Below are 12,183 nucleotides of genomic sequence, written 5' to 3'. Positions count from 1 at the left end.
AACTAACTCAACACAGCTAGGATAGCTACTTATGTATTAGGATATTTAATTTTAAGGTAATAAAATGGAGGCGAAGGTGTAGCTATTGGGGGAGGCTGGAGGTCAAAAAAATTAATAAATAAATACAAAAATAAAAATAAAATAGTGGTGATGGTAGTAGTGGTGGTGGTGGCGGTAGTAGCGGTATTGGTAGTAGTGGTGATGGTAGTAGTGGTGATGGTAATAATGGTGGTGGTGGTAAAGTGGCAGTGGTAGTAGTGGTGGAGGTCGTAGTAGTGTAGTGGTGGTGGTGGTAGTAGTGGTGTGGTAGTAGTGGTGATGGTAGTAGTGACGGTGGTGGGTCATGTGAACCAACGCCTCACACACACCATGTTGCAAATGGTGCCAGTGCCACAGCGGTCCTCTCGCCTCGTTTACAGTTGTCCCCTGGCTCGATGAGGTGTTGGGTGGACGTGGGGGAGAGGAATAGAGGGAAAAGGAGAGGAGGACGGATGTAAAAGGGAGGAGAGGAGAAAGAGGGAGAGGAGGAAGAGGAAGGTGAAGAATGAAGGGAGCAGTGGAAAGGAAGAGGAAGAAGGGGGGGAGTAGGGATGAAAAGAAAGAGGAAGGAGACGAGGAAAAGCGAAAAAATAGGAGAGGAGAAAGGGTGAAGAGGAAGATAGAGAAGGATAGGAGGAGAGTGAAGGTGAAGAGGAAGGAAAGAAGGTAGAGTGAAAAGGAAGAGGGAGAAAGAGAGGGGTAAGAGTGAAAAGGAAGAGTAAGAAGGAGAGGAGGAAGAGAGAAGAGGAAGAGAAAAAGTGTGGGTGAGAGGAGAAGGAGAAGAAGGAAAGTAAGAGGGGTGGTTGAGAAGGAGACAGTTAGGGGGACAGGGGAGGAAGGACAAAGAGGGAGAGAGAAAGGAGTTAGAGAGGAAGTAAGAGAGAAGTATGTTGAGTAAGAGGGAAGAGGAAAGGGAGATGTGGTGGACGTACCAACAACTGGCACCAAATATAATGTGTAATAATAATTAACGGTTTTCTGAAAGAGCATGGCAACCGGAAAGCTGAAAATATATGAGTGTGTGTGGTTTTCCTCCTGAACCAGCACGGTAGGATCAGGTGTTAAAAAAACAGGATCATCTGTATCTGAGGGTGTAAGATCAACTGCATCATATAAAGTTCTCTGGGCAATGCAATCAATCAACTGAGTGTGAAAGGTCGGCCAATGATCAGCCAATCAATCTAGAATATAATTCCAGTGTTCAGTCAATCAGCTGAGTGTAAAATCCTCTGATGGTATAAGATCATGCGGTGATCAGCAACTAATATGTAGTTAAAAACTATTCAGACCGTCAACTGATCACGTAAGAATGTATTGTGTGCTGAGTGACATGCCAGTCAAATCAATTTTAACCGCATTTGTCTCCTCTGTAAGTGTTTTTACTGATTGACTAACTGATCTACCGAGAGAATTTTCCATACATGCTCCAAGCCCGCTCTCACCACAAGATCCCCCCTGCACCCAAGGCTCACACGACACGTTCCTCTATAACAGGGGTTCTCAACCAGGGGGGAATTTCCCCCCTCAGGTTTTCAGGGGGAAACTGATACTAATATGGAAAAAATAAAGGATTTTCAGTATTATATGCATATCATTTGGAATGCACTTTTTGAGGCAGACAATCTTGGAAAGGAGGGGGGAATGACATTCTGACATATGGTGAAAGGGGTGCATGGGGCAAAAAGGTTGAGAACCACTGCTCTATAACCTTGCTTATCTGTAATTCTTGGTCAACTTCACCTTTTGAAAAAGAAACTAGCAAACAGAGATACATGAGGGAAGAAACGCTCAGTAGCTCATCCGACACTCTCCAATACTAATGAGGAACTTCGCTTAGACTTTGTACGAGGGAAGAAGCATAAGCGTAATAGTATCACTTTCGATTAAGTGGATGTCTCTCATCTAGTGAGGATGCGTTGGTGTACACTAAACATGGAGGACCACTGCTTTTTGTGTGTATTACACCTCAAGAGCTGCCAGTCATGAAGAGAGGCAGATGCGTGGCCCGAGTTCACTGTTGAGATGTGCGAGAAGTGAAGGATGAGAGGGAGACGGATGTTCATGTGTTTCATCTTGGTATTGATAACATATGGTGGAGCGTTTGTACTGAAATAGCGAAAGGATGATCTTTTAAATATTATGGTAACACAGACCATTACAGTACCAACACAAGATGGTGAACGACGACAGAGAGTGCAGGGAATGTGAAGGCTGGATCATTAACAAGATGTATAGCTTCAAATTGAATTTTAGTGAGAAGGATTAGGAAGGTTGAAGATTTCTTAAAGGTCACCAGTCAATTTACGTCATTCAGTTCACACCTCCTACTGTATATCATCTTCCATCTGTCAGTAATCATTAAACGCAACCCCACCACCCCGCTCGTTTATTAATAAACTCCAATCAGTGGCAATTATTCACGTTACGTCACCAAGCCTCACCACCTGCACTCCACACAGCAGTAAGTGGCCGAGAAGCTCACACGCTGGTAAAAGTTAATATGAATTGAATATGCACCAAGATATGTCTTAATGACCATGGCGTAAGTTTCGTCCTGGCTACAAAATAGTGTACAGACACTCCAGTTGGTTGCATTTTAAATTTGCATCACTTTAACAACAGTGAAGGAGCCTAAGCCTAAATGACGTATGTTTTTCCCGACCCTGACTGATAAACGAAGGCAACGTATTCTTATGGTGTGTCTTAGATGTATTGTTGTGGTTGTAAGGACATGAGCGGAGTTTATCTTGTAATTGGTACATGTATAATAGCGGCATAAGTTTCTCTCTTTATATTGTTGACAGACAGACAGTGGGTGGAGCTAAATGACGTTCTCTTCCTAGGCTGGTATAAGGAGTGTGTGACATGTTTTGTTGGCTACATAAGAGTGGTGTATACTGACGTTCTTTGTTGAGTCATAGGTCCAGACTAAGTCGTATTTCCTTGTATATTATTGATGCCTTATAAGATAAGACTCGTGGTATACAGTTTATTGTGTCGTATACAGTACTTTGTTGACCGACTGTAAATAAGTAGGTGTGGTTCAGCGGAGTGTCAGTTATGTGGCTGGTTATAATAAAACTCTAGCGTATTTGTACTTTATAATACTTTTAATTTACTACACTGATTTACACACTGAAGTTATACCATATACAGTATGGTTAAGGTGTGGGCAGCTGGAGGACGTGGCTCACCTGTGTTTGACGAACCTTGGTTTAATGGTGAAGGCTATGTGGGTGTGGCCTAGTTGTGGTGGCTTCATAGACCAGCGTGTGTGTGTGTGTGTGTGTGTGTGTGTGTGTGTGTGTGTGTGTGTGTGTGTGTGTGTGTGTGGTGTGCAGTGTGTGTGTGTGTGTGTGTGTGTGTGTGTGTGTGTGTGTGTGTGTGTGCAGTGTGTGTGGTATGTGTGTGTGTGTGTGTGTGTGTGTGTGTGTGTGTGTGTGTGTGTGTGTGTGTGTGTGTGTGTGTGTGTGTGTGTGTGTGTGCAGAATGTGTGCAGTGTGTGTGTGTGTGTGTGTGTGTGTGTGTGTGTGTGTGTGTGTGTGTGTGTGGAATGTGACTGTGTGTGTGGTGTGTGTGTGTGTGTGTGTGTGTGGAGTATGAGTGTGTGTGTGTGTGTGTGTGGGTGGGGTGTTTGAGGTATATATGTGTGTGTGTGTGTGTGTGTATCTACAAAGTTGCACGTATATCTAGTAGCAGTCCTCCACACCCTGTTAAATGGCAGTGAGACATGGGTCACATACAGGAGGCACCTCAAGGCACTTGAAAACTTTCACCAACGTAGTCTACATTCCATCCTCCGAGTTCGCTGGGAAGACAAGAGAACAAATGCCAGTATTCTCGCTAACATCAACTGAAGGAGCATCGAGGCTAACATTATCCATGAACAACTACGTTGGGCTGACCATGTTACCCGCATGGACTACATTAGACTTCTAAAGCAGCTACTTTACAGTCACCTAATGAATATTAAACGTAACGCTGGCGGGCAACTGAAAAGGTCAAAGGATAGTCATAAGACAAACCTGAAAAAGTGCCAAATCGACCCCCTTACCTGGGAGGCGATCACTCCACACCGTAATGCTTGGAGGAGCACCACACAAGATGGTGTCAATACTTTCGAGTTAGCCGAAACTGCATACCGAGACAGACAAGCGCCAACGCCGGAAAACGCTGCCGCAGCCCCTCGTGCACTAGATGCAGCCCTCCACACGTGCAATATCTGTCGGTCCTGTATCGGCCCCTCTAGTCACCACAGAGTTCTCCAACGAAGATGGTCATCCCTAATAACTCATATCATTGTCTCATAGCTGGATGATCGTCATACTCGACTCCGAGTGACAGCAGAGTTGTAGTGGTGTGGGTGGGGGGGTGATAATACTTACGGAGTGACAGATCATTTTAGTGGTTTAGCTAAGCTTAGTGGGATTATCTTCAGCTCAGTGGAGTTTGTTTAGTGTCCGAGATGTAGTGAGTTAGACAGTGAGTTAGGTACGGGGAGTATGGCTTGGTGAGTGAGCTTCAGATCCCCTCACGCGTCACTCCACCCACACAGTGTTTGTTAGTGAGAGTGGCAGGCATGGGGGAGGGAGAGCAGTAATCTCCACCACAGACTACACAGCCACTCCTTCTACAGTGTAAGCGTGTCACACCGAATAGTTTGGTTGCATTAATATAAAATTATGTCATTAAATTTTGTAAATAATGTGTTGCAGTTTCACAGTTAGTGAGTCAAAACAGGGCCTCCACTAGCCCCACCCCCACAACAAAAGGGCTCCACTAGCCCCACCCCACAAAAACAGGACTCCCCACAACACAACCCACACCCCACAACACAACAGGGCCTCCAACGAGCCTCACACACTTCAACACAACAGGGCCTCCATTAGCCCCACACCCCACAACACAACAGGGCCTCCACTGGCCCCACACACCCCCCACAACACAACAGGGCCTACCAGCCCCCACACCCCCTAACAACAGGCACTAGCCCCACACCCTCATAACACACTCCACTACACCCCACACACAACAGGGTCTCATAGCCCCACACGTCACACACAACAGGGCCAAAGCCCCACACCGTCATAACACAACAGGCCTCCACTAGCCCCACACCCCATAACACAACAGGGTTCCACAGCCCCACACCCCCATAACACAACAGGGTTCCACTGGCCCCACACCCCCATAACACAACAGGGCTCCACTCACCCCCATAACACAACAGGGCCTCCACTGTACACACAACAGGGTCTCAACTAGGCCCCACACCGTCATAACACAACAGGGCTCCACTAGCCCCACACCGTCATAACACAACAGGCCTCCAGTCCCACACACTATAACACAACAGGGCCTCCACTACTAGCCCCACCCTCACACACAACAGGGTCTCAACTAGCCCCACACCGTCATAACAGGGCCTCCACCCACACCACAACACAACAGGGCCCACACCCCCACACACAGGGCTAGCCCCACACCCCTGCAACACAACAGGGCCTCCACTAGCTCCCACACCCCATAACACAACAGGGTCTTACTAGTCCCACACCCCACAACACAACAGGGCCTCCACTGGCCCCACACCCCTACAACACAGGGCCTAACAGGCCCCACACCCCAACACCAGGGCCCACTCCTAACACAACAGGCTCCTACTAGGGCCTCCACCACAACACAACAGAACCTCCACCTAACCCCCACAACAGGGCCTCAAGCCCCACCCCCACCACAACAGGGCCTCCACAACACCTAACAACACAACAGAGCACTCCCACACACCCCAACAACACAACAGGGCCTCCATTAGCTCCACCCCCATAACACAACAGGGCCCTCCACCAGCCCCACACCCCCATAACACAACAGGGCCTCCTAGCCCCACCCCACTACAACACCAAGCCCCTCACCCCATACCCCACACACACCCCATACACCCCTCCATAGCCCCACACCCTAACACAACAGGCCTCCACTAGCCCTCACACACAACATCACTCAACACAACAGGGCTCCAGCCCCACACCATACACACAACAGGGGCCTCTATTTACACCCCCATACAATAGGGCCTCCCACACCCTCATAACACAACAGGGCCCACCACCCCCACAACACCCCCCCCCTCCACACAACAGGAATCACTACACCCCCATAACACAATAGGTGACAGGGCCCCACACCACTAGACACAACAGGCCTCCAGTAGCCCCACACCCTCAAACACAACAGGGCCTCCACACCCCACACCATAACACAACAGGGCCTCCAGTAGCCCCACACCCCTCCCTAACACAACAGGGCCTCCAGTTAGCCCCACACACCCCCATCATATCTGGCCCCACACCTCATAACACAACAGGGCCTCCAGAAGCCCCACACCTCATACACAACAGGGCCCCCCCATAACACAACAGAAGCCTCCACAATAGGGCCTCTAGTAGCCCCACACCCTCATAACACAACAGGGCCTCCAGTAGCCCCACACCCCCATAACACAACAGGGCCTCCACTAGTCCCACACACTTAATCGTCTCCAGGATAATCTGGGGCCCCTCAATCAGCGTCACTCACTGGGATGGAAGCAGGTCCCGCCCTCCCGCTCACCCAGGCAACAGAACTTCTTACAAAAGTATTGGTTCGTCTCATCAAGATGTTCACCCAGGCTGAAGACGCCTCCAGGATCTTCGCCCTTCACTTGGTAGTGAATAACAAGCTTCAGTTCAATCCAAAACCGTCTGAAAAGTTAAAAGTCAATCACATCTCTCTGAAACTCTTAGAACCAATCAGGAATGCCTCCGAGACTTGTACACCCAATTATATTTCCGAGATAGACTCAGACTCATCTAAACGACCAATCACAGTCCTAACTGGTGGTGGAGGCGCGTTCTTGCGAAATGGAGGGCCGGCTGGGTCACGCGAATGACTAGGTTTCCGGCTTTGAACCACCTCCTCTTATTTCCTTTAAATTGCTTCCTAACTTTATTCTCAGCCCGGTAAACCACTCGTCTTCCACCCTAACATATTCCTAAAAATACCTACATAGTGGAGTAATCGTCGTAATAAGAACATTAGAACATAAGAATGGAGGAAACTGCAGCGGGCCTATTGGCTCATACTGGGCAGTCCCGTTTACACCCAACCTCTATTGCTCATATGAGCATCCAACCTATGTTTGAAGCAATTCAGCGTATTCGAGTTAATGATGATATGTAAAACAGAGTTAGGGAATAAGACAAGCTGACGTTATTGGATGTTATTTTAATAATAGGTATTATTCAAGGCTTCTTATTCATTTTCTTATATTGATATGACTTTCTTAACGTTCGTACACAGTGTACGGGAAAACGTGCATTAGGCATGATTTTTGAGTCATCACAGAGGGGCGGCGCTCACACGCCACTGACGATGAGGTCATTATAAGGCTTGAGCATCATAACTTGATGTTTCAGGAGTCTAGTTTAACACAGCATCAGCAGATAGAGAATAGATATAGAGACGCCAGTAAAGTTCAGCTACACAAGACCAAGCTTCCTAATTATAGATGTTTGTTGTGAAGACACACTAGCTAGATTTTTCAGAGCTATGAACGCCTGGGTTGTGTGGCGGTCGTTAGTTTATTTACATATGTGCAGTGACTTCCACTATTACTAACTTTAAAAAACAATTGTCATTAATGTTTATAAGCAGTCGCGAAAAACAGTGACGCACAGGTTCAAACTTGCTGAATAAATAACGCAGTAAAAATGTGAATAAAACAACTTTAGCGGGAAAAAGAGTGGGCGGTAATTAATGCTCCTGTGAGGGCGGCGGCGGCTGTTGTGCTCCTGGTGGCTTACCTCTCTCTACTTTTATGTCTTTCTCTTGTGTATAACTTTTTTCTCTGTTTTTCGTTTGTTGCGTCCACCTCCCTGTGGGTTCGAATCCTGGCGGGTTGAGGTGTGGATTTTATATATATATATATATATATATATATATATATATATATATATATATATATATATATATATATATATATATATATATATATATATATATATATATATATATATAATCAACGACCTCACCAGCAAGGAATCGAACCCTCGACCTACTGGGTGGGACTAGGGAACGCTTACCGTTGTTCAAAGTCCGCGTGTTATATGGACTCTGAAGTATATATATGTACCTCGCGTTTCATACCAGCTGGATTCGGTAAAATGCTACTGACACCACATAAGAGGCACGGGCAGTTTCCCAATGAGGTTCACGGCGCCATCAGCTCGATGAACAGGCTTTGTGTGAAATATAACAGAGTCTAGAACTGCTTTTAGTGTCCTTGTGGCCTAGCCGGTAAGCGTTCCCAAGTCCCACCCAGTAGGTCGAGGGTTCGATTCCTTGCTGGTGAGGTCGTTGATTATATGTGCTCCATTGTTTCCCTTTTCCTTGCGTGATTTTATCAAGATATATATATATATATATATATATATATATATATATATATATATATATATATATATATATATATATATATATATATATATATATATATATATATATATATATATATATATACATATATATATACTGTATATATATATGAAGCAGTGTCTGTCTGTCTGTTTTAGTACTTTGATGTTCCCAATGCACAGCTAATCTTTTAAGGATAGAGGTGAAATTTGGAGTGGAGATGTGCATGCACCCCAAAGGTGGAATTATTGGAGTTTGCTCCCAGTGGTTTGCCTGTGAGGGAACCCCCTCATTAAAAACACATTTATTTATTTTTTATTTTACTATGCATGGTCATTTTTTTTAAAGACAGAGCTGAATTTTTTTTGCTTATGTAAATAGCCCCAAGAATGCTCATGATCTTCACCAAAGAGTCGGCTCCACTGTGCACGACCACACGACCACAGTTTTTAACATAAAGAACTGAAATTTGGTGTGGTTAATTTTTGTATGTGCATTTGATTTTGGCCATTGACGGACATGGCTCTGTGGCTGCTTCCACTCTTATTAACTTTGATTCGTCTTAAACAAAGCCTGGGCGTCGTTCATAATTGTATCAGGACAAGGTTAGACTGATGAACCTTGAACCAACAAAGCTGTCAGCAAACGCAACTTACATTCCCAGCGAGTTTGACAGATCAGATAAAATTTTCACTTGATAGTAATACCTGGTTTATCCTTCATGTTCCATTTATATACCAGTAACCTGCTGAAAATTCTCGATCCATGAATGCTTCCACTATTTTTCCTCAGATGTTATTATGGCCGCTATATTATTCACTGTTTAATCTTTCACCATCTTCTGACTCTGATTGGAGTTAGTGCGAGTGCGGGGATCAGGAGTAGCCGATTACCCTTATGCTGCCACCCCATGAAATATTAGTCAGGTGTTACCGGGTTAGGGCCGAGTTAACCAGCCTTCTCTACGGCTTACCTTTCCTGTTCTTACCTGACTTCTATTACACGATTTCTAAAACACTTATTTCGCCTGTTTTTAGAAGTGACGTCAATACCCGGCGTTCACATTGTTTTAGTGAACACTGTGGCCAACCTCGGGAATAATTTCATTACAGTGTCTCTCATTCGAGCTTAGCTTAGCTTAGCTTAGCTTAGCTTAGCTTAGTCTAGGTTAAGTTAGGTTAGGTTAGATTAGGTTAAGTTAGGTTAGGTTAGGTTAGGTTTCTCGAGACATGACAAAAGACAATGTGAGGATATTTGTCAATATAGTTGGGCGGATAAGCACGAGGATTATTCAGTTTTACATAGAATTATGATACTTTGGCCACCTATTCTACTTGGGTTAGAAAAGATTTTCTGATATAGTGCTAGGTAGTAGATAGAAGGCAGCTACCAAACAGGGAGGTACTACTGCCAGGGAAGATATTGGAAGCATAATGTGTTGTCTAATGGTAGACCCTGCTGCCATATGGCATCACGAAAATTATGACCATGTCCCAGGCTGCTGATCTGACTTTCTGCCTCATTTGTACACAATTGCAGGATCTCAATTGTTTCTCTTACTATTGATAACAAAACATACTGTACATATATTTTCACTTTTAATCTTCTTTTAATTTTTGTATTTCTTTATTATTATTCTAAGTATTATTATTATTATTATTATCATTATTATTTTGTTAATTTATTTTATTTTTGTTATTTCTTATTATAAAATTTATTTACTATGAAATATTATTATTATTATTAATATTATTATTATTATTATTATTATTATTATTATTATTATTATTATTATTATTATTATTATTATTATTATTATTATTATTATTATTATTATTATTATTATTATTACTATTATTATTATTATTATTATTATTAGTAGTAGTAGTAGTAGTAGTAGTAGTAGTCCAGCCTGGCACCTCTCTGCCCTTTACTCATAAGAACTAGTTTCTTCTTCTGTATGGGACCAAAGCAGATGTCGGAAGCGGACGTAACTGTCGCCCAAGGTACGGAACACTATGCCGGGTAACAGACATTGCTGCGTCTGTGCTAGCCAGTACCAAAATTGCACTTGCTGTGAATGTGCGAGAAACAACCGACCATGTGTGGTTTGCAGAAGGGGAAACAATTGTCTGAACCCACAAGGCAGGGAGCCGACACAGGAGGCCACAGTGGATATCGCCGGGACCCAACCGCCTGATGATATCCTAAATGATAGCAGTGAGTCTACTCAACCTGAAAATGTAGTACTAGTAAACGCTGCTCCAATAGTAGCAGATGTCCACGAAGAGAATGAGAGACAGCCACCACAGTGGAATGGCATGTCGATGGAAAATGCTGACATATGGGTTAAAGAAACTTTCTCAGAAATTGTCAGGTGGTCGTCAGCTAACCCGTTTGAACCACCCAAGTGTGCGGCCACCAAAGAAATGATTCGGGAGATGATTCGCCTCATAATTGAGTACACTCATGACTGCTTCCTTGCCCCTTTAGCTCTTCAAATACTGGCAATAAAACCACATCTATTCTGTCAGAGGACACACACAAAGACTAAGCACAAAGAAAATGCGGCAGCAATGAAGAGAAGGTTGACAATGTGGCAGAATGGGGCCCTTGATGATCTCCTATGTGAAGCAAGAACACTGCAGGAGAGACTAAAATTTATAGGAGACGGAAAGCAAAACACCGATGACAGTGCAATAAAGTTTGGAAACAAAATGCGTGTGGGAAAAGTATTTTTGGCGGTAAGATCTCTCACAGAGGAATCCTCCGGTGGGGTTTTGCCAATAAACAGAGAGACATTAAAACAACTGGAACAAAAACATCCCCCTGCAAGTGAAGACGAAGGCATCAGGTTCCAGAGTGACTATATCCCACAAAATGCTGTCCTGTTCGAGAAAATAACAGGAGGGTTGGTGTGGAAAAAGGCACTGAAGACTCAGGGAGGTGCCGGCCCTTCAGGTTTGGATGCAAACGGTTGGAGAGTCATCCTCAGCACTAACAAGTTTGGCCCCGTAGCCAGCGATCTCTATACGGCATCCTCGTGCTGCCAACACCTCCGTGATCTGACGGCGTGCCGCCTCATTCCCCTGGATAAGAATCCAGGATGTAGGCCTATACGGGTGGGGGAAGTGCTGAGGCGATTCATCGGAAAATGCATAATGAAGGTGGTAAAGGATGATGTCAGAGCAGCTGTAGGGAACCTGCAAGTTTGTGCTGGCCACCAGGGTGGAGGGGAAGCTGCCATTCATGCCATGAGAACGATATTTGAGCAGCGTGATTGTGAGGCAGTTCTCCTGGTGGACGCTTCAAACGCATTCAACATATAGATCAAGTGTCCAAGCTTTGCAATGTATGTTGAAAACTTCTATAGGAATCCATCAGAACTTTATTTAGTAAACAACAAGGCTCTAAGAGGTGATACCATCATACAGTCAACCGAGGGAATAATGCAGGGGGACCCTGTTGCAATGGCAATGTACGCAATAGGCCTATCCGTGCTCCAACACACAATAAAATTTGAAACAACTGAGGTCAAGCAAGTGGCGTATGCTGATGACCTTACAGGAGCAGGAAAAGTGGAGAACATCAAAAAGTGGTGGGACCTGGTAACATCACGAAGCCCACAAATAGGGTACCACCCAAACGCCAGCAAGTCCTTCCTCATTTTGAAGCCAGAACATTATGAAC

This window comes from Homarus americanus, unplaced genomic scaffold (assembly GCF_018991925.1).
Source record: "Homarus americanus isolate GMGI-L3 unplaced genomic scaffold, GMGI_Hamer_2.0 scaffold24694, whole genome shotgun sequence".
Taxonomy (NCBI): domain Eukaryota; kingdom Metazoa; phylum Arthropoda; class Malacostraca; order Decapoda; family Nephropidae; genus Homarus; species Homarus americanus.
This window is presented reverse-complemented; position numbering follows the sequence as displayed.